The sequence below is a fragment of the Peromyscus eremicus genome, unplaced genomic scaffold, assembly GCF_949786415.1.
Source record: "Peromyscus eremicus unplaced genomic scaffold, PerEre_H2_v1 PerEre#2#unplaced_83, whole genome shotgun sequence".
Classification (NCBI taxonomy): Eukaryota; Metazoa; Chordata; class Mammalia; order Rodentia; family Cricetidae; genus Peromyscus; species Peromyscus eremicus.
In genome coordinates, this window is record NW_026734323.1 from 50,380 (window position 1) to 71,543 (window position 21,164).

Below are 21,164 nucleotides of genomic sequence, written 5' to 3' on the forward strand. Positions count from 1 at the left end.
AGCATTCTTCCTTCAAGGCTGCACATAAACCCCCCTCCTTTAAAAATAATAAATCCAGACCTCTTCTATTTTGTAACACAACCTCAGAGAGCGAGGTTAAAGACTTCTCCAGGGCAGAAATGGATCTTTCTATGGCCTCTAGGTCAGTAGTCATAGCCATTTGTAACTGCATAAGGTGGTTGCTCTGCATGAGGGCAGCAGTTCCTGTAACAACTCCTGCAGCAATGCCTCCAATATCTAACAATAGGGCAATAGTCATAGACACAGGTTCTCGAGTGTATCTGCCTCTCTGCTCAAAAAATTCCATCACTGAGCTTTCTTGATGATAAGTGACACGAGGCCATAACTGGACCATCACACAAAATTCATGGGAATCATCAAATATCTGAGCAGATATGCAAGGGGTCAATCCTGTGTTACAGGCCCAGTAGGACCCATTGGGTGCTTCGAGATAATAGCTCCCTTTATAGGGTGTCAGAGTTTGTTTACAAAGGTGATGATGGGTTTATGGAATCTTGCCCAAACAAGAACCTTGTCCTGAGACTTCAGGGAGTGTTAGTTTATATGGCTTAGTCTGACACCTATTGCTCGGGGAAGTTAGGTTATTGGCAGTAGACTGAAAGGCGATTCCTTCATAATAAGGGGGACTGGAGGTAAGGCAGAGCCAGCAACCCAAGGTTCTGTTTGGATTTGTGGCATTTAGGGCCAGATAAGCTCCCTGGACCAAATTAAACAATCTATCTCCTGTTCCTCCAAAAGGAGTAAGGGGAGTGCCATTGCTGGAGTCTACGATGGTAGTCACGGTGCCTATATGGTAGGGAAAGGGACGAGGATGAGGTGAGGGGGAAGGAGGTGATGGCACCTTTTCATGATTGGAGGGAACTTTTTGGTCAGAGAGAACTACATTGGGTCCTACCGACTTTGGGTACAGGTTTTCTATTGTTAGCAAAATCTTGAAAATGACTCCTTTATCTGTGCCATCAAGATACCAGTGGAGTCCCCATGTTTTTCCTGAGGGCTATTCTCGATTCGCCCTACCCTGAGGGGTGAAGGTTATGTTTAAAGGTAATGATAGCCCGGGATTATAGGCTGTCCCAGTATAGGGGCTAAAGCAAAAATGTTTATTTGTTCTAGGCTTACTGTATCCCCTTGTAACTGAAATAAGGTCCCAAGATGAAGTTGGTTCCCAGTTAGCTGCCCCTGTAGTTTCACAACCCCATCGAGCACAAAAGAAGGTCTCGAATCCCCCACATCTAGCAGCCGTGGCTTGGCTTCTACCATCCTTAGGGCAGACATAAAAGTCAGATTGTGCTAACCTACAATGAGCTGTAGGACTAACACAGCCTGGGGCAGTCATCACAGCAGGGTCATTATCATGGAATGTCCCACAAGGGCTTGTCCAAGTGGTTTTAGGACTGTGAGGAAATTGATTGCAGTTTGGAATCGTTTGACCCCCTGTACCATTTAACTGGTGTTGGCCAATAGTAGGTATATCCTAAGAATCCGATCCTGCAGCCAGCTGACAGAAGTCAGGAGTGAGTGATGGCCACCAGGAATAGGGAGCATGGTTTGCAGTAACCTTCCAGACTTCCTCCCCTGTTACTGTGAAAATTTGCCAGGTAAGCTTTTTAATAGCATGGGGGCTTTCCTTGGAGATGCAGGAGAGGGGAAGGGGGAAGAGTAGTAAGCAAATGATGAAGCAGGGGTTGGTTTTCCAAGGCTCGCGATGAACAGGTCCTGCCATTGAGATGTCCGTGGTTTCCTTTATTTTCCAAGCCGGAGGCATTTCTGAAAGAAAAAGAGAGAATTTTGTCTCAGGGTTGTGTCCTGGACATAACAGTTATTTTTTCCTTAGTCTAGGGAGGCAATCTGTGCAGAGTAAGGCTTAATCAGTCTTTCTGGTAGTCAACGAGCCCCATTTTACTTGGAGTCATAAATACATGCAGACCCCTTTCCCCAGATTATAACTGGATCAGGACCATCCCATATTCCAGTTATTGGATCTTTCCAAAGGGCCTGCGCATATCCTTGTTTGGTTTCTGGGTGCCAGTTGCTCAGCCGCAGATTTTCCAAAAGCGTCCAATGTCAGAAAATTTAATACGAATAGGGTGTGAGAAGGCAGAGCTTTGTGGTTTCCCTTAAGGGGAAATAGTGTCTCTTGTGAGCTAAATTTATTAAGAGTATTTTTTAAAGTTTGATGAGCTCTCTCCACGATACCTTGGCCTTGAGGGTTATAGGATATTTCAGTGAAGTGTTTAATTCCTAATTGTAAACAAAATTGTCTGAATTTGCTACTAGTATATCCTGGACCATTATCAGTTTTTATACATTTCGGCTGACCTAGCACTGTGAAGAAATGTAACATATGATTGATAACATCTTTGGTGGCTTCTCCACTATGAGCAGAGGCACAAATAAATCCACTGAAGGTATCTACAGTAACATGTATAAACTTTAATTTGCCAAAAGAAGGAACATGGGTGACATCCATCTGCCATAGTTGTCCAGGTATAAGCCCTCTGGGGCTTACTCCATAATGAGGTTCAGGTAAGAGCATCAGGCAATTTTTGCAGCTTTTTACAATTTCCCTAGCCTGTTCTCTAGTAATTGAGAACCTTAGTCTCAAAGTTTGAGCATTGAGGTGATGAAGGCGGTGCGCCTCACGAGCGGCTGCTACCTGATCATGTTCCAAGTGAGAAATCAAGATAGAACGTGTAGCAGAATCAGCAAGTTCATTTCCCTGAGCTAGGGGTCCAGGTAGGCCTGTGTGGGCACGAATATGGCCAACATAAAAGGGTAGCGACCTTTGTTGGATTAATTTTTGTAATTCAGAAAACATTTGAAAGGTGGGAGTAATGGTTTGGATTATTGGGACTATTTCTAAAGCCTGTAAAGCCCCTACCACATATCTACTGTCTGAATACAAATTAAAGGAACAACCTTCAAAATTTTTAAAGACAGCAAGGGCAGCATACAGCTCCACCAGCTGAGCTGACTTAAAAGGGGTTGTCATAACATTCTTTTGGCCATTGAGGACATAAGCAGCTTTACCATTGCTTGACCCATCTATGAAAAGTACAGGGGTGTCCAGGATGGGCTCCATTCAGGTATTTTTAAGAAAAACAAAAGAAGTAAGGGAGAAGAATTGTAGGAGTTTGTTACTGGGCATCTATGTGTCAAGTTTCCCTTCATAGGTGCAGACAAGTATGGCCCAGTCAAGACTACGGGTACATAACCATTCAAGTTGCTCTTTATCATATGGCATAACAATAATATCAGGGTCATGTCCAAAGTATCGAGTGGAGGCTTTTATTCCTAACATTGTCAATTGGCAAACCAGGGAAGGATAAGTAGGAAGGATTTTTCTTTTAGTAACAGGAAGATGTATCCACAGTAAAGGTACAGACTCTTGCCAAAGCAGGCCTGTAGGGGCAAAATCTGTAGAAAAAATGATCAAATACAATGGGAGAGTTGGGTCAAAATATCCCGTGTGTTGTTGAGTGATGGCCATTTCAACCTTTTGTAATACCCTCTCTGCCTCCACCGTAAGGTATCTAGGGGATTGAGGGTCGGAGTCTCCTTTGAGGATATCCTCAAGGGGGCGTAACTCTCCCTTGGTTATTTTTAAATAGGGTCGCAGCCAATTGATATCCCCTAAAAGCTTTTGAAAATCATTGAGACAACGAAGTGTATCTTTTCTAATCTGGATTTTTTTGTGTATAGAGGAGGTCCGGGTGTAACTCGAACCCTAAAAACAGGAAGGGGTATTGGGTTTGTATCTTCTCTAGAGCTATATAAAATCATCGGTCCTGAAGTGTGATAATTATCTTTTGAGCTACATTTTGTGTTTTTTCTTCAGATTCCCCTGCTATTAACAAATCATCCATATAATATATAATATAAACTTCGGGGTATTAGGCCCTCACTGGATCGATAGACTGAGCTACATACTTTTGACATAGCATAGGGGAATTGGCCATTCCTTGGGAGTCATTGCTAGGAGCTGGGAAGCTTGGAGTCTCTGTTTAGTATAGTAAGTTTTTCATCAAATAATGTAAATGCCATATTTATCAGATCTTTGACAGGTTTGAGGACCATTATCTATTAAATGTATCTGAGCCAAACAAATCTAGGCCCAATCTTAAAAATATCTCTAAATTTGGTAACAATAACCAGGCCAATTTGTTCTCTTATAGATATATTAGTCAAATATACCTCTCAGTTTTTTTGTTTAAATAGAACAGTTTATGTTTTAAACTAGTATCTGAATAGCCAGATGACTAGTATTAACTTGTATTTCTTAACACAAAGGACATGCAAACTCAGACATTCAAAACCAAACATACATGTGGCCACATTTTTCATTCATACCTGTAGAGTAGACAGACATTTTTACAACTATGACCCTTTGGAGTCTCAATGTAACAGCAGAATAGCAAGACAAAGAAATCTGAAACATATTTCATTATATATATATATATATATATATATATATATATATATATATATATATCTCAAGTCATTTTTTATAAAAACATTATTTTTATCTTAACCAGCAATAATTTGAAACCAAGTCTCTTAAATGATGGCAAGTTTTTGTAACCCATTGAACTCAAATGACCAAAACCCATGTAAATTTTTATTTTTCCTGTGGAAACAAAAGCATAATTTTCCCAGTATCTTGAACTGGTAATTGAACATTTCTTTTTAAGCAATACCAGGACAGAGAAGGGTTAACAAGAGAAGCGGCTGGCCGGCAGAAGAGACCTTGAAGTTATCACAGTAAAGGAAGGGAGGGGGAGTAGTGGGCATAGAGCGTGTCCTTGGCTGCCAGTGTTCCTGAAAAAAAGTTTTTGTTAACTCTTCTGACTAAAGTCAGATTCTCTGTTCAGTGTTCACACAGTTTTTGTCAATTGCAGGCAGTCCCCATTGTCCTGTCCAAAGTTCCCGTCTTTGCCCACCTGTACCGAGAGCACGCACCCCCACCCTCCTGAGGGCAGCCAGCTGGCTGCAGTCCTGATAGCAAGAGAGCTAGGGAGGGACGGAGGTGGCCTTTGTTATGCCTCTCTCTCCTCCTCTTCCTCTAGGAAAATAAGGGAGGTTAGTAGACAGAAACAAATAACATTTACACAGACAATCCAAGAACTGGAACATCAGCACTGAGACGACGGCCTCATTCACAGCCAGCGAGCCCCTCTTGCAGTATGCAAGCCCCACCTGGCAGGAGCTACCTGTTTATCTCAGTTCAGTCGGGGAGTGGGAGTGGGGGACCCAGTTCCCTCTATTGTGGCTCACACATCCTTCCAGTGGGCTAGGCAAAGGTCTAGTGGAGAAGAAGGGAACTGTCCCATAGTGTCCGTCACAGTCAAGTCAACAATGAGAACAATTAATACATTACACACAAGACCAAAGGCACACGAAAAAACTTTGCCCCAACAAAACAACCAACAAAGCTCCAAGAACAATGACAGCTTGATGTGCTTTGGGGGGGGGGAAGGTTTTGACCCTCCAGGCTCAATCACACCAAAAACAATCCAGACTGGAGGATCTCTGTCCTTAATTAAACAGACATCAGGGGCTTCCACATCCCTGTCAGTCAGACATGCACCTTTTTTCTTGGAAGAGAAGAAGAGAGTAAAGTAACAATGATCACAACAAAACATACAAAAAACCCACAAAATGGCTCTGACAAATTCCTGGGACAAAATACAAAGTGGCACTTCCTCCCACCGTGGGGGAAGATACCCAAAGATGCTCCTAAACCAAATGGTCACCTCTGAGGTGGCCTTAGGGCTCTGGGATGTCTCCCTTTGCCGCCAGGTTCACTGTCTGGACACGTCTGTCCCAGTGAGCCTGCAAAGTACAAATCGAGCCTGCACAGTACAAAACAAAAGTAACAAGACAGAGAGACACAGACAAGACAGAGAGCGCTCTTACCGGTAGATGTCAATAAACCTCTGGACCTTTGGGTGTCAGGCAGGGGGAGTTTGAGAGAAAATCCTCTGCAAGGGCTAGTAAATGTGAAACACGCCCATCTCCCTCTGCTTCCTTTAGAAAATCTCTAATCACACCATAAAAACTAAAAAAGGCATCGGGGACATTTTCCCCGTCTCTGATGAATTTGTTAATATCTTTTCCAACCTTGTTCCAAGTCAAAGGGTGAATTCCTGGTCCATTAATCACTAACCAGGGACACTTCTCCTCCACATATTGAAAGAACTTTACTAAATTCTTTTTTTTTAACTCTTAATCCTCTCTCCCGAAGATTCCCTTTCATCTCCTTTAAAAAAACAGCCTCTTTAGATAAATTTTTTCCCATTGATCGATTGGACAACACTTACCTCAAGACTCTCCCGCTTTGCACGAGTGATGCGGTCCGGGCGTCTCTACCCTAATTCTCTCCGGGGCCCCTTTTGTTATCCGTCGTCCGGTAGGTCACCGTGCCTCAAGCCCCATGTTCGGGCGCCACTTGACCCGTCCCGCGGGCCACGTTATTTGATGAGACCCGAGGAGGCACCTCCTGAAAGATCAATGGGGGTGAGAGAGAAAGGAGACCAGGCGCATAAAGGAAGACAAAGTCAGTCTGAGTTGCGTCAAGGTCTCGTTTATTGCAAGGGGAATCAGGTTTATATATGCTAGGAGCTAGGAGAAGTAGATTGCCCCGGCCAGCGGGGTGTCAACGGGGGTGACCCACCTGTGGGAGAGAATGAGAGGGACGGGGAGACACGAAAGGACGACAGCAAGACAGTGTGTTCTGATCAAGCTGCAAATTTTATTCTCCTCAGCAAGGCTTATATAGTATGGGAGGGGGCAGGAAGGAGGGAAGGGGTACACGACGTGCCGTACATGCAGGTGAAGGGGGACGTGCAGGTGAAGGGCTATGTGCAAGTCGTGCAAGTCGTGAGGCTGCTAGGTGGTAAGGTCACTGGTCAGGGCCCATTGTTCTGTTGCTATGCTACCTGACCTGCCTGACCTGTTCCTTATCTTTGGTTTAGGGTAGGGGCTTGTTCTCTGACTTAGCTAGTACTTTTCCATGGTCCATGTTTGGTCCCTGACAGTAGATAGGGGTATGGAAAGTTACTAGGAGGAAGTTAGGGTAAGGTAGGGTTCAGGAAAAGGTCTCTTTGTTCCAGGGCCTGATCAACGGACCATACAGCAAACCATTATGTTTCAGGGAGTAGATCAAAAGGTACATACTGTGGTTTTGTTGAAAAATGGTTGCTATTGAAACTGTTAACGGAAGATTGGGTACACTGCTTTTTCCCATGAGAATCAGTTAGGCTACTTGGCTCCTGACATTAAAGGTCAAGCATGCATCTGTCCAAGGGATACGAAGTTCTTCCATACAGCAGTAGACAGGACAAGAAGGCAAGGTCAGGAATGGTGACCTCCTGCCATAAAATATGTGACAAAAATAATGTAGAATTTACCTGTGTGAAAAATCAGGCGCCTTCTGTGTGGTTTGGGGTCTATGTTAATATTATGCAATAGCTTGAAGAGCCCAGTTCCTATATTCATTGGATTTATGATGATGATGCACTTGGGAATGCCTGCAACCATCCTGAACAGAGGTCAGAGAGCTGGATTCACAGAGTGGAGGGACATGACTGAACCAGGATTGCAGACTTGGGGTTTGAGGTCCAGCTCTCCCACATACCACCTGGCTGAACCTGGCTCATCATTTTCCTTCCCATGTATATACCCTAGGGGGATGGCCAAGGAGCACTGTCTCTGGAATGACAGTGCCTGCCTCAGACCAGCAGGTCACCAGAAGTCAATTCAGCTCAAGCCAGTTCTCTGCAACAGGAGGAAAGATCAGGAGATAGACAGCCTTTGAGAGACTGCTTAGGCAGCAGGATCCCTGCACATGATCTTAGCTTAGTGCCCAGAAGAAAAGATGTCAATGGGGCTGGAAGTTCAGGTCCAGGGGCAGCCATGTCCTTCTCAGAACTGTAAGTAAACTGCAAAAACTCTGGGTTTGGTGTCCCAGGTTTCGGCACCAAAATGTTAGTAAATTGATGGCTGAAACTGCAAGGAGACAGTTCAGCCCCAGAGGCAAGGTATCTGGGACACCTCGAGCTACTTAGAACAAGAGCTCTGCCCTGAAGGTATCCCAGACACCTGAAGCTGTTTAGCACAGCTCTGATGGCTGAACTGGAGACAGTTCAGCCCCAGAGGTGAGGTATCCCGGACACCTCGAGCTACTTAGAACAAGAGCTCTGCCCTGAATGTGTCCCGGATACCTGAAGCTGTTTAGCACAGCTCTGATGGCTGGGACTGCAAAGAAACAGCCCAACCTTGGAAAGGAAGGTTTTCTGACTTCTCAGGAGAGTCAGGCCTGGGAGTGCTTCAGCAAGGAAGGGTATCCTGACTCTGGGAAAGTCAGGATATACCTGGTATGATGGTATGATGGGGAATGGTTTTTCCGCAGGACACAGCAATCCTGCTTCTCTCCTGGAGAGCCACAATCTCTGGCTTAGTGTTACCAGCTCTTTCTCGCTCAGTCCACTATGGGACGTCGCAGCAAGGTTCTTCTGTTCAGCTCCCCCTTGCTCAGTCCACTATGGGATGTCCCAGCAAGGTTCTTCTGTTCAGCTTCCCCTTGCTCAGTCCACTATGGGACATCCCAGCAAGGTTCTTCTCTTCAGCTGTCAATGAAGGTCTTCACCCAAAACTCTTGTCAGAAAGAGGTTTATTTGGGAAGGAGGAGTCCAGGAGAGTAGCTGCCTCTACCAGGGTGGAGAGAACAGCTCACAACTGACCAGGCAGGGTGGTTTATATAGGATGTCTAGGGGGCGGAGTCAACTGTGATTGGTTAGTTTATTTTCTGCCCAGGAATTGGCCAGTTTTGTGAGCAAGGGGCAGAGATGGCCCTGATTTCAGGGCCAAACTGTTCTTCTTTCACTGGCCTTTCTTGGCTTTTTGACACTACCTCTAAGGCCAGGGCACATTTCTTTCACTGACTCTGATTCTAGGGGCCAAGAGTGTTAATTTGGTACTAGTTTCAAAGTCAGGGTATGTTTCCTTGGTTCATTTCTCTGGCCCAGGTTCCAAACACAGGCTGTGTTTCTTTCCCTGGTCCTGAGCCCTAGGGCCAGGATCCTGCTGTCCTGCTCTGTGATTGGTTGATTTCACAAGTCAGTTGGACAGGGGCAGAGATGGCTCTGATCTGAGCTAAACTGTGTTTCTCTCACTGGCTTTATCTGAGCCATCATTCCCTAATTCTGGGCTCCAGGGTCAGGGTGGGTTTCTCTATCCAGCCCTTTTCCCCTACAAGAACACTGAAAGGCAGGCTGCCACTGACTTCCAGAAGGGCTGGGGATGTCCTCCACTCCTGACTGCAGTTCAGGTCTGTCTTTTTATTCCTTCCTTCCTTCCTTCCTTCCTTCCTTCCTTCCTTCCTTCCTTCCTTCCTTTTTTCTTCCTTTATCTCTTTCTTTCACTTTCTTTTTTCTTTCTTCCTGTCCTCTCTGTCTTTCTTTCTACTTTCTTTCTTTTTTGTTATTTTTGGTTTATAGACACAGGGTTTCTCTATGTAGTCCTAGCTTCCCTGGAACTACCTCTGAAAACCAGGCTTGCCTGGAACTTAGAGATCTTTCAGCCTGTGCTTCAAGAATTCTGGGATTAAAGGTGTGGGCAACCACTACCCAGGCACAGTTCAAGAGTCTAAGGCTCTATGCTAGGACTGTGATTCTACAGGAAGGAAGCAGGAGGTAGATGCATTCTAGGTTGATGCCAAGGACAACTCCAGAACAGAGAGGCAAAGTGACAAACTAACCCAATACACAGTGAGATCTAACCCTGGACTAGAGTGCTCCACACAGAGAGACAGGGGACATTTCCAAGTAGTGTGGCGGACAGAGGCTGTACCCAGGCTGCAAAGGTGTCATTGGTGGATGCTAGGATTCAGTCCTGGTGTCTGACATGTATACTCTGGCTTGTGCATGGGCTTCTATCATTCTAATCCTCCTCACTTTTCTTATACTTCACTTTGGTGTAGTTTTGAAGACAGGGTCTCACTGGGTAGACTTGTCTGACCTGGAAGTTGCTATGTAGAAGAGGCTGCTCTGAGCTCACAGAAATCTGCATGCCACTGCCTCCTGAGTCCTGGGATAAAAGGCATCCAATACAAGGCCTGGATTTTCCATTACCTTCTCTCTCTCTCCATCTTCCACCTTTGTCTCTCCATTTTCTATCCTACATGGCTCTTAAAATGATGTTCAGTGCCTCACTAGGAAGCAGGACCACAGACTACCCCTACTGCTACACCTGGAGGCTCTTCCACTGTCTACCTTCTGTCAATCCTGGACAAAATGTAGGCTGTTAGTCAATGTGGCCAAGTACAGCTTCAAGGACTAAAAGGTCTCCACTGGCTCAGGGTCCATATTTTCTTTTTGGAACTGAAGAACTGTCTGCACTGAAAGGAGCTCACAAAATGGGAAGAGGGAGGGCAGGGTGCCTTAGCTGGGCTCTGAAGACAAATAATCCATTTATCCTTTAAGCTGTAGGTCGTCTACACTGCAAAGCTACTGCATACAGAGTCTTTCTGCCCAAAGTAAGCAGCATCAAAGAGATGGTCAGTTATCCTCTCAAAGAAGGCCAGCTGCAACACACTCTCCTTCATCTTGACCAGACCAAACCTGGTAATACCCAGGTGTTCACCCTGTGCAAAGGAAGATGGTCAGATGAGTCTCAAGTTACTCGATGAAGTTCAAAACCAAACCAGGAGACATTATCCCAACACCAGAACCAGTAGGAACAGCCAAGCAGCTATTCGTGGCACCACTAAAATCAGGTGGTTTTTAGTGCAGCTTCATAGCCATTGGGGCTTGATGATCCCAAAGACAATGAGCCTGTCTCTTGTCAGTTGTACCCAGATGCTGTGCCACATAGAATTAAAAATCTGAGTTTTAAAAAGGGAGTTGCTTCTCCTTTCCTATGATCATACAGCTGATACTAGAAACAATTTAGCTAATTCAAGAATCGAGCAAACATACAACAGATCCACACAGGACCACCACTGTCAATATCTTATCATGTGAGGGAGGACTTCATGAAGCCTCACCTGAGGATTTATAGCCAGGTAATGGCTATTGGGGGTGAGAACAGACATATTCTTCAATGATTTAAACACTGGTGAGGTGCCCATGGTCCAGTAAAGAACCTGTCCCTCAACACTACCATTGTAAGCAGCCCTAATCACAATCATTGGGTCATTAAAAAAGCATTCATTCATTCATTCATTCATTCATTCATTTGTTTATTGGCCTTAACGCAAGAAAGTATAGCATTTCACTGTCATTTTGAGAAACCCACCAAAAAGGGGATTTTTTTTCTTTTTTGATTAGCTGGCCTTGGTGTATTTTAAGCACCAGTAGGTGTTGGTGTAGCGGGAGGTCACAAAGCAGCAGGTGAGAATTTTCTCTGGACAGATCCCTTGGCAGAAGAGGAAGCAGCACGTGTGGCGCTCTATGGTGGCCGAGGGACAGCTGTTGCTCTCTGAGCCCTAAGTCCAGCAGTGCCTGGGAAGCTGCAGCGACAGTGGTTTCTGTAGTCGGAGCCCCGAGAAGGGTGCCCGGGAGCCGGCACCATGGTGAAGGAGCAGCTCAGGGAGATGGATGTAGCTAAGAAATTGTAAGACACAGCCCGCTGCAGAAGCTGGGGTCCCGGGTCCCAGAGGGTTCCAGGTGAGGGTCAGTTGTGAAGAGAGAGAAGAGAGAAGTTCAAGGATGGGATTTCAGATCTTTCGGGGTCCCTGAACTGTGGTGGAGAAAGTGGGACGGACTGAGGAGTGTCAGAATGGGCGTCCTTAGCCAGGATGCCACCTCCCGAAGCCCCACGCTGACTCCTCTCAGGAACTTTTCCCTGGCACGATGAGACAGTGTGTGCTGACCCAAGGTTGTCAGCTCTTATGCCCAGATCACATCCCTGAAGAGACCACCTAAGACCGAGGATGTCCAGAATGCAAAAGTAAAGTTTATTTCCGTTACAAGCTGTGCGGCAGGGAACTTGTCCCAAACACTCACTCCTAGCTGTGAGGCTGGGAGGAGCTCCCCTTTTTTTGTAAGGCTAGTTCTTAAAGGCAAAGACCACATATTTCATTCCCCCTCAACCCACCTCCCTCTCCCCAGTTACTATCAGTTCCTTTTGTCCCAATCTTTGATCTTTCATCTGTTCAGCAACTATGTCAGGAGTTTTAAGAGGTGTTTCTGGAGTTGGGATATTTTATGGCCAATTAGTCCCCACCAGGTTGCTGAACATCCCCACCAGGTGGCCGAACATCCTGACTTTGTAGTTGATATCACCATCTGGGAACCTGAAACTGGCCTGAGTTTTATCTACACTAAGATATCCAGGTTTAAGCTTCTCTTTGTCTGTAGGGAATAGAGTGGGGGTCTTACTGAGGTTTCATAAGCTAGAAAGTGGGTTCACAGCAGCTAGGTGTCAGACTGAGAATCAAGCTGCTGTTCTGGGCCCTCTGCTTAACAGATTAATTATTAAACCATAAACCTTTCTTATGAGTTTTCACTTTGTTTGTTTTTAAGGCAGATCCATTCATTTTTAAGGAGCACGAGAGAGACCTGACACCAGTGTGGAGTACTAAAGATTCTGCATGAATGCAGCATTCTAGTGGAGAGTAGTCAAATCAGCCATGGTTGCGGCAAATGCAATGACACACAGAGGGGATAATGGGAGCACACGTAATGTGGTTCTCAAAAATACCTGCAGGAAAAATACCCATATACATACAAAATGAAATAAATATTAAAAAGGGGAAAACAAAAATTAAAATAATTAAATTAAAATAAGATACAAATGCAAATCAGGGGCTTGTGAACTGGCTCAGCAGGTAAATAGTAGTAAAGCAGGAGCTCTTACAAATTCTTTTTTAAGCCAGAGATACCCTGGTGTTGAGAGATGAAGACAGGCTGGTAAATAGATAGATAGAAGAATGGATGGATAGATAGTAGATAGAGAGTAGATAGATGGATAGATAGATAGAATTATACGCCTATTGTCCTGATGAACATATAAATACAAATTTTCAATAAAATATTTCCAAATCAAGTTCAGGATCACATCAAAAAAAATCATCCACCATGATCTATTTGTCTTCACCCAAACATTCAAGGATAATTCAACATACACAAATCAACATATTTATCCCACCACATAAAATGAGTAAGGGACAAAAACAATATGACCATCTTTGTATATGAAAAAAAAAGGCCTTTGTTAAAATTCAACTTTCATCAATGGTAAATGTCCTGGAGTATCTAGGGACATAGGGGATATATTTCAACATAACAAAGTCATTGTATAACAATTCCACAGCAGCATCATGCTAAATACAGAAAAACTCAAAGCAATTCCAAAAAAAGAAGGAACAAAAAAATATTCATTCCTTCCCCTCCTATTCAATATAGTACTTGAACTCTTAGCAAGAGCAATAATACAACTGAAGGAGATAAAGGGATACAAATGGGAAAGGGAGAGGTCAAAATGTCCTTATTTGCATATTATAGGACTCTAAACAGTTAAAACTTAAAATTTATCAGAAGTCCTTTAAGTCTGATAAATGCATTCATAAAAGTGAAAGATTGCAAAATTAACACACAAAATCAGTGGCCTTCCTGTATACCAATCACAAACATACTGACAAAGAAATCAGGGAAACAGTTCCACTCACAAAAGGCTTAAAAATATATGAGAAGACATTTTATATTATCACAATTTAAAAGCATGCTATTAAATACAATATATCACCCCTTTCTATGGAACTTAATAATGTGTCCATAAATGTTCTATTATTGGGCAAAGGATAATTTTTAAAGTGGAACAGGCAGGAACATTCAGAGATAATTTTAAAAGGGTAAAGTAGGGAAGCATGATATATTAGAGAGAAACATCATATATGAGAGAGAAAAAATTAAAAAATACTTTAACAGAGAAATGTAAGCAGTGGGTGTGATTGGTAGAGTTGATATTGCAATAGATTTCAGTGTCCAGAAACTTTATGAATGGTGAAAAAAGAGGCTACAGGCTGGAAGAAGGATGGGCTATGAGCATGCCCTGAGAATATGGCAAGTGTTCTAGTTAACTTTCTCTTGTGATAAAAGTCTAAAAAGCCAATCTGGGAAAGGGACCGGTTTATTCACCTCACAGGTTGCAGTCCATCATCAATAGAAGCCAAGGCAAGATCCCAAAGCAGGTGCTTGAAACCACACAAAATGCTGTTTACTGCTCTGCTCAGCTAGCTTTCCTCTGAGGCCCAGGATCATCTGCCTAGGGATGGCACTGCCCACAGAGGGCTGAGCCATCCTCCATCAGGTAGCAACAAAGAAGCATGGCTACAAGCCAGTTTGATGGAGTCACATCTTCAACTGTGTGTAGACAGCCAAGATTAGCCATCACAGCAAGTCAGAAGGGGAAAACATAAACCTCAGCTTACTGCAAAGAAAATTTACCCTGCATGAATAGGATTCTATGTCCAAAATGATATTTCCATTGTAGGAAGAATGATTCAATATGGTTTATGTCAGAAGTGAAATAATCAGTAAAATGATGAGTGATTATAAGCCCAAACCACAAAGGAAAAGTTGGTAAATTTGACTATTGAAGCTCCTTCTAAAGTCTGGAGGGTAACATGGGGAGGAGCTGTTGGCTGAGAGCACCTTTGACCATCCTTCCAGTGTTTTGATGGAGGAGTTCTTATCAGAAATCCTACCCCTTACTACAGAGACCAGGTCTCAAATACAAGCCTGAATCATCAACTGCATGCCAGAGCTTATGTTCTAGAGAAATGGAGAAGTCCATTCTGCTTGATGATTTGGGGAAGGCTGCATCCCATTTTCAGAGCCATGGATGTTGAAAGCTTCTAAAGTAGGACCAGGCACATTGTCAATTGCCAGTATTCTTGGTGGCACACATTGCAGTGCCCACACTCATGAGTGTTAGTCATGAGCTCTGTACCATGATTGAAATCTGGAGTATGATTTGTTTCTTATTGCTGCTGTCTCCAAATCCTGCCTCTTTGACCATCAGAGAAACTTCAAATCTTATTAAACCATTTTGCTCTTAAAGCAACAGGAATTTTATGACTGCTGTTTACAATGAAGACCCCACATAAATTTTCCTGGGTCTTCCAATTAAAATAGGAGGTTTTTCTTTCTTAGAATGCATGGATGAGCAAGATGTGTTCTGGAGGAGTTCAAGTCCAAATTCACGTGGCTCTTTCTGACAAGTACAGTGTGTTTGCTTTCTTCTCTTTTCTTTGAAGAGAACCCATTTTTATCTCTTAGAACCTTTTCCACCACAGTTATTACCAGACATAACATAATTATTTGAATTTCAAATCTTCAATTATAGAGAGAGAACAGATTGTTTTGTCTCTGGGTATCTATCTAATCCCCTCCTACCCAATAAAGCAAAGAATGGTATTTCATCCTATTTTAGTCACCCATGATCAAAAAGCGGGCACTAAAAGTCATCATGACCATGAGATCTACATGTGAGTTAGATATGATTTTTAATTATCTTCACTCATTCTTATCACTCTCTAAGGGAGCCTTTTTCTCATGAATATTAGTGAATAGGGGAATAAGACTCTGATGACTATTCTTGGTTGTCAACGTGACTATATCTGGGATTAACTAACAACCAAAAATAGAGGGCATATCTGTGGGAGATTTCTGCTTATTTTGAAGTAGGAAGATCTCCTGCTAGTCTGGACCTTTGAGGTAGGAAGTTACACCTTTAATTCAGATCTTTAATCCAGATGTAATCTGAACAACTCCTTCCGTTGGAAGCATATAGAAGTACATGGAAGAAGGAAGCTCTTACTCTTTCTCTGCTTGCTCTCTCCTTGTTAGCACATCCATTTCTTCACTGACATTAGAGCCTACTTCTCTAAGATTCCAGCATATACTGGACCTGCTGAACCATCCAGTCTAGTGGAGTGAGCATCTACTGGATTCTTGGACTTTCCATTCATAGCCAGATATTGTTGGATTAGCTAGAGCACAGCTTATAAGCCATTCTAACAAATACCCTTTCCATAGAGAGATTCATTTTATAACTTCTGTTCTTTGGAGAACCCCAGCTAATACACCAGACATGTAGAGAGGACATTCTAGATCCTCTAGTACCTTTTAGGGACTCATAACAGTCTCAGCTCACTTACAAATTCCCAATACTCACCTTCCCTTAACCTTAGCCTTTTCCAGGTTCTTGCTCACTTCAGGGAACTCAACCCTCCTTCTCCACATCATCCTGATCTAATTCCTTGACATGCTTTATTTCTCATATTATTGGGTATGGATATTAAGGAGGGGAAGAGCCATTCTTGGGCAGTCTTATAAACTGAGTGTTCAACTATCCTTGGGTAAAGTAGTGAAGAGATTCTAATGAGGCCAAGTGAAATCTCTAGCTTTGGAAGGAGGAGGTGTGAATGACTTCCCCTGTGTCAGAAGAGAGACTCCTTGAAAGGAAACCTCAGCTTCTGGTCAGTTCATGGAGAACTAATTAGCAAGGAGGCAAAGACTGTGCCCCATGACATCAGCAGACCCTTTGCTGGCCATTCTATTGTATCCCAGACAGCACTTGGAATCCCCAGTGATGTCACTACTGTTGTAGCAATGCCAACATCCTTTAGGACATTTGTTCAGTGACCACAAGCTTGGCCTCTAGACATGTTATCCAGACTCAGAGGTCTATTTGGGAGAGGGGATGGACATCATGGGGAGACCAGAGTAGGCAGAAGGAAGCTGGTTCTAGATCTCCCTGGAAAACATGAAGAAATAAGTGGTCATGGGGAAGACTCAGTGAGTTCTGGGAATGGGCTGGGGAGTTTTCTGGATGTTTTTAGGCTTGAGCCTTCCAGGGCTAGGACTCAGGAACTGGGAGTTTCTGGGAAGCAATAGACCTATTCTGCTTCTCTGGGTTCCTAAAGAGCAGACCCAGATCAAGGATCCACGATGATGAGTTTGGCAGAGTCAGGAATTGACAAGGCTGAAGCTGCTTTGCTGGGTATCCTGTGCTTTCACCCTGAGTGGGAAAGGAGGCACAGAGAAACTAAAGAGATCTCTGTACCATAACTGTGTTTCACATTCACTGAAGTCCTTTAGTTGTGTGCCAGTAATTATAGGGAAAGTAGAGTACCCTGGCAAAACCGTAGGATCTCATACTTTACATTATAACCACTAGCATGGCAGGATGTACCAAGTGCTACTGTCTTCCAGGGTATTCCTAAATTTTTGTGATCCATGCTGTGGGAGCTACACAGATCAGTTCAGCCTGAGAGCTGTTAGATTCAGTGGACCTGGACTGAGACTGTCCCTTCCTGGTAGCTCTGAATGTCCTGCAATCTCAGGGAAGATGGTTTTGTGAATCTGGTGACTATGTTCTGCCCCTGTATGGCTTTTCCATTAACATGAGACTCTGAAGCATAGAGCAAGTGACTTGGGCATCCCTATACTGCCTGAGTGCTTGTGGACAGTAACAATTTTCTCCAGGCTCTGAAAGAACATGGCTGAAGGCCCTGAAGCCATTGTGCATCCTCTGCAACTGTGAGTAAGCCTTTAAGAGGCTGTCCACTATGTCACATTGTCTAGGGAGACAGAGGAAACCAGCTGACTTTTGAGTCAATTGCCTCCCTATAGAGAGGTGGGAGAACTGATATCCACAGAGGGGGAGACTCAAGTCTGGGCTTTCAGAACCTGCTTGGGTAAAGTCTCATCTGTCAGTCACTTTCTGAGCATCCTTCACTGAGTCAGGATTAACTGAGATGAAGCAGTGTGTAGAGCAGGCACTGTCCCTTGACGTCTAGAATCGGGTATTACTGAGATAGCTCACTTTGTCTAGCATGACTTGTCAGTGTGATATAACATCTGAAAGGACACAGTTTTCCTCACATCACTCATTTGTTTTGGGATCCACCAAGTACACTTCTGAAGCCACAGTCTAGACTTCTGGTGAATTTTCAATCCAGACCAAACACGGTGCTAGTTCTTCATTTTAGTACTGTCAGTAAATTCAAAAGTGTGAAGTGTGGCTCTGGGAAAAGTCTATGGTAAAGGACGCCTATTAATCTGTCCTCTTGTGCCCTTTGCCTGCCTCTCTCATGCTCCCATGGATCTTGTAATTTAAGCTGGCTGTGTCACCTTTCCTAAGGGCATGTGCATTGTCATAGGTGTCTCCAGGCAAGGAATTTGGCTTTTGTGTAGCTCCAGCGATAGCATCACCTCAGTGACACACTACATACTATCCCCATGACTATGACACATTTGATTTTCTGTACATGCCTTTGCATGTCTGTGTGTAGCCTCTCACTAGCCATTCATCTCTCTTCAAATTCCACAAGCACTCAGGCAGGAATGGACTCTTACACTTGTGGGAATGTTTGCTCCTGTGTCTCAGGACTTACCTGGAGAGCCCCAGTCCTTATCATCTCCAGCCTGACATGTCACTAGTTGATCACACATTTGCTAACATCATGAGGGCTGGAATGTATTCTGCTGATGATTTAGGGTAATTTTCCTCATTAACTATGGGACTTTCCTTTGTTCTGACAGGGCACCCACAACCTCCAAAACACCCATATACTCTAACAGCCTTGGTGATTCTCCACAATTTGCTTGTTCACAGCAGGGGACTAATCTTTCCTCTCCACCAACCTATCCTAATACCCTAGCAACCTTTATTTCTCATGTTATTGTTTAGAGATCTGAAGAAGTGATGAGCCATTTCATTGGATGTGTTTGGAATAGAGACTTCAACTTCCCAAACATGAAGTAGTAAAAATATTCTAATGAAGCAGAGAGAGAGAAAGAGAGAGAGAGAGAGAGAGAGAGAGAGAGAGAGAGAGAGAGAGAGAGAGAGAGAAAGAGAGATCGATCCCTGGCTTTGTAAAGAGGAGGTGTTAGAGGTCTTTCTGTCTGTTTCTGGAAGTCTCCTTAGAAGGGCAACATGGCTTTTTGCATTGCAGAAGAGCTGGTTAGTTGATAGGTGAGGCCTCATGGAGAGGATCCTAGTAGTCCCTTCTCTGGAAATTCTGTTGTATCCTGGAGAGCCCTTGGTAATCTCTGTGATGTTACCAGTGTTGTGGCAACACCAAATGCCTGTAGGGTATTTGTTCAGTGCCCTTAGACATGTTGGTAAGACTGAGCAGGCTGCTTGGGATAGAGAATAGAGAACATAGACAGACCAGAGAGAGGCAAAGGGAGCTGACCTTTAGTCTTAGTGTCAAACCTGGAGAAATAAATGGTTCTGGTGAAGAAAATGAATCCTGAGCAGGGGATAACGAGCTTCCTGGAGGAGGTGAACTTGAGCTAGGGCTCAGCATCTATGAGCTTCTGGGAAGCAATGGGCCTATCCTGTTTCTCTGGGCTTAAGAGCAGACCCAGAGTCAAGAGTCTTTTATTGTCAGTTTAAGAGAGCCATAAATTATTCAGGCTGCAGCCACTTTTCCTGGAACTCCTTCGTTTCATTCAGACTGGCAAAGAGGAGCAGAAGGAACTGATTGACAAATGAGCTGTCCCTCTCTGGGTAGGATGTTGCTATACTTCATCCTAGTGGATTATTACAGTTTCCATGGGAATCTGATGATAATAAAAGGGAGGGAAATTCCCCTGGCCATCTACCAGGGCCTCAGACATTCGGATGCTTTGGTCCTGGGCAGGTGTGATCAGGACTTGGTGCTGCTAAGCTTTAGGGACATCGAGACTTACCTGCATCACATCAGATATGAGCTGACACTATCCTACAAATCTACATGGCTGGGATACATTATGTCTTCCAGGGCCAGGGGACTGCAGTAGGGAGTGAGGCACAAGCCTAGCCTTGCTGGTTGAGGACAGAGACAGATCATGGGCACCAGTTTGAAGATAGCTGCCCTGCTCTTTGGGAGTTTCGCTGGGTCCCTAGCATTTCCTCTTCCTCAGGCTTCTTGGGACTCATCCTGGACTCTATTAACCTTAAGCCATTCAAGTATACAAGTTCACTTTTCTTTATCTACCTGCAGGGACTACAGAGGAGGCACCATCCCAACTCTCCACCTTCACTGAGCAGGAACAGGAGATGAAAAAATAGAGAAACTCACCCTCTGGCTAAATAATATGACCTGAGAAAGAAATGAGCTGTGTGAAGTCTTTGCCAATTACACCAACAAGGATTTGAAAAACAGGTAGTCACTATCCCCAGTTCTCTGCTGACCATCTTAATACCACAGTATCAAGCCCAGGCTTCCTGAGGAACAGGAGACTGTACATCCAGGGTGTCCTGGTGCCTAAACTAAACTTCCTGAGTGCATTCCAGATGCAGAACTTGGACCCTGGGTAGGAGTGAGATGGGGACACAGGCTGTTCTGTTTCCTCCAAATGAAAAGCAGAGCCTGTGGCCTGTATCAGAGTCTGAGGATAGGGACAGTAGTGTGTGAGCTCTCAACATGCATTTTAAGATGCCTTGACAAATGTTGGCTTGTGGGAGATGCTAGATCCTGTTAGTTTGTTGTGAGTCTTTGTACTTGACCAGGAGATGATTGTGTCTGAAAGCTCCTAGCAGCAGCTGGGGAGAGGGGCCTAGTCCCATTCATCCATCTCAGTTTGTAGCAGGAAGGCCTGGAGCTCCTCATTGCTTCTCTCTGGTCTTCTTCCTTATACTCTGAAATAATGCCACCTCCCTATATTTATTGGGGATTTTGATTGCATGTGGTGTGTGTGTGTGTGTGTGTGTGTGTGTGTGTGTGTGTGTGTGTTTGTGTGTGTGTGTGTGTGTCTGTCTGTCTGTATGTGTCTGGGTGGTCCTGAGTGTCTGGGCTCTGTGGCATGGCCTGAGGATTTTATACAGTTTCCAGCAGATGGCACTGCTGAGGCCAGGGAAGCCCACTTTGAACAGCATACCTCTTGGGCACTGTGCTCATCTTGGTGGAAAATTGGAATCCCCTGTGGAGTTTATAAAGCCATCCTGAAATTGGGACACCTCCCTGGAAATTCTCATTGTGTGCTCTGGTCCTCTGAGCCCCAATAGACACCAAGATATGTGAATCCCTGTTGTAAAGACAGGAGAAATGTCATCATAGGTTTCTGGTGGGCCCAGATATGAGGCTCAGACTCCTGGGAACTGCTTAGAGAGCTTATCTATAACTCTAGGCCCACTGAGGGAGCTCA

At 44.2% G+C, this 21,164-nt stretch overlaps 1 protein-coding gene across 12 annotated transcripts in view; it reads left to right on the forward strand.

The window, feature by feature from the left end:
* LOC131901448 (disks large homolog 5-like) overlaps positions 1-21,164 on the forward strand; it is a 260,863-nt gene that overhangs the window by 47,674 nt on the left and 192,025 nt on the right. For 9 of the 12 annotated variants that reach the window (XR_009376564.1, XR_009376563.1, XR_009376566.1 and 6 more), the window contains exons 1-3: positions 16,204-16,823; positions 17,514-17,567; positions 20,021-20,182. The exons of 2 other annotated variants lie outside the window; for them this stretch is intronic. The gene's annotated coding sequence lies outside the window, so the exon portion shown is untranslated. Of the gene's footprint in view, positions 1-16,203; positions 16,824-17,513; positions 17,568-20,020; positions 20,183-21,164 lie in introns of those variants that run through there. One more of the 12 variants, XR_009376557.1, reaches the window with a different exon arrangement.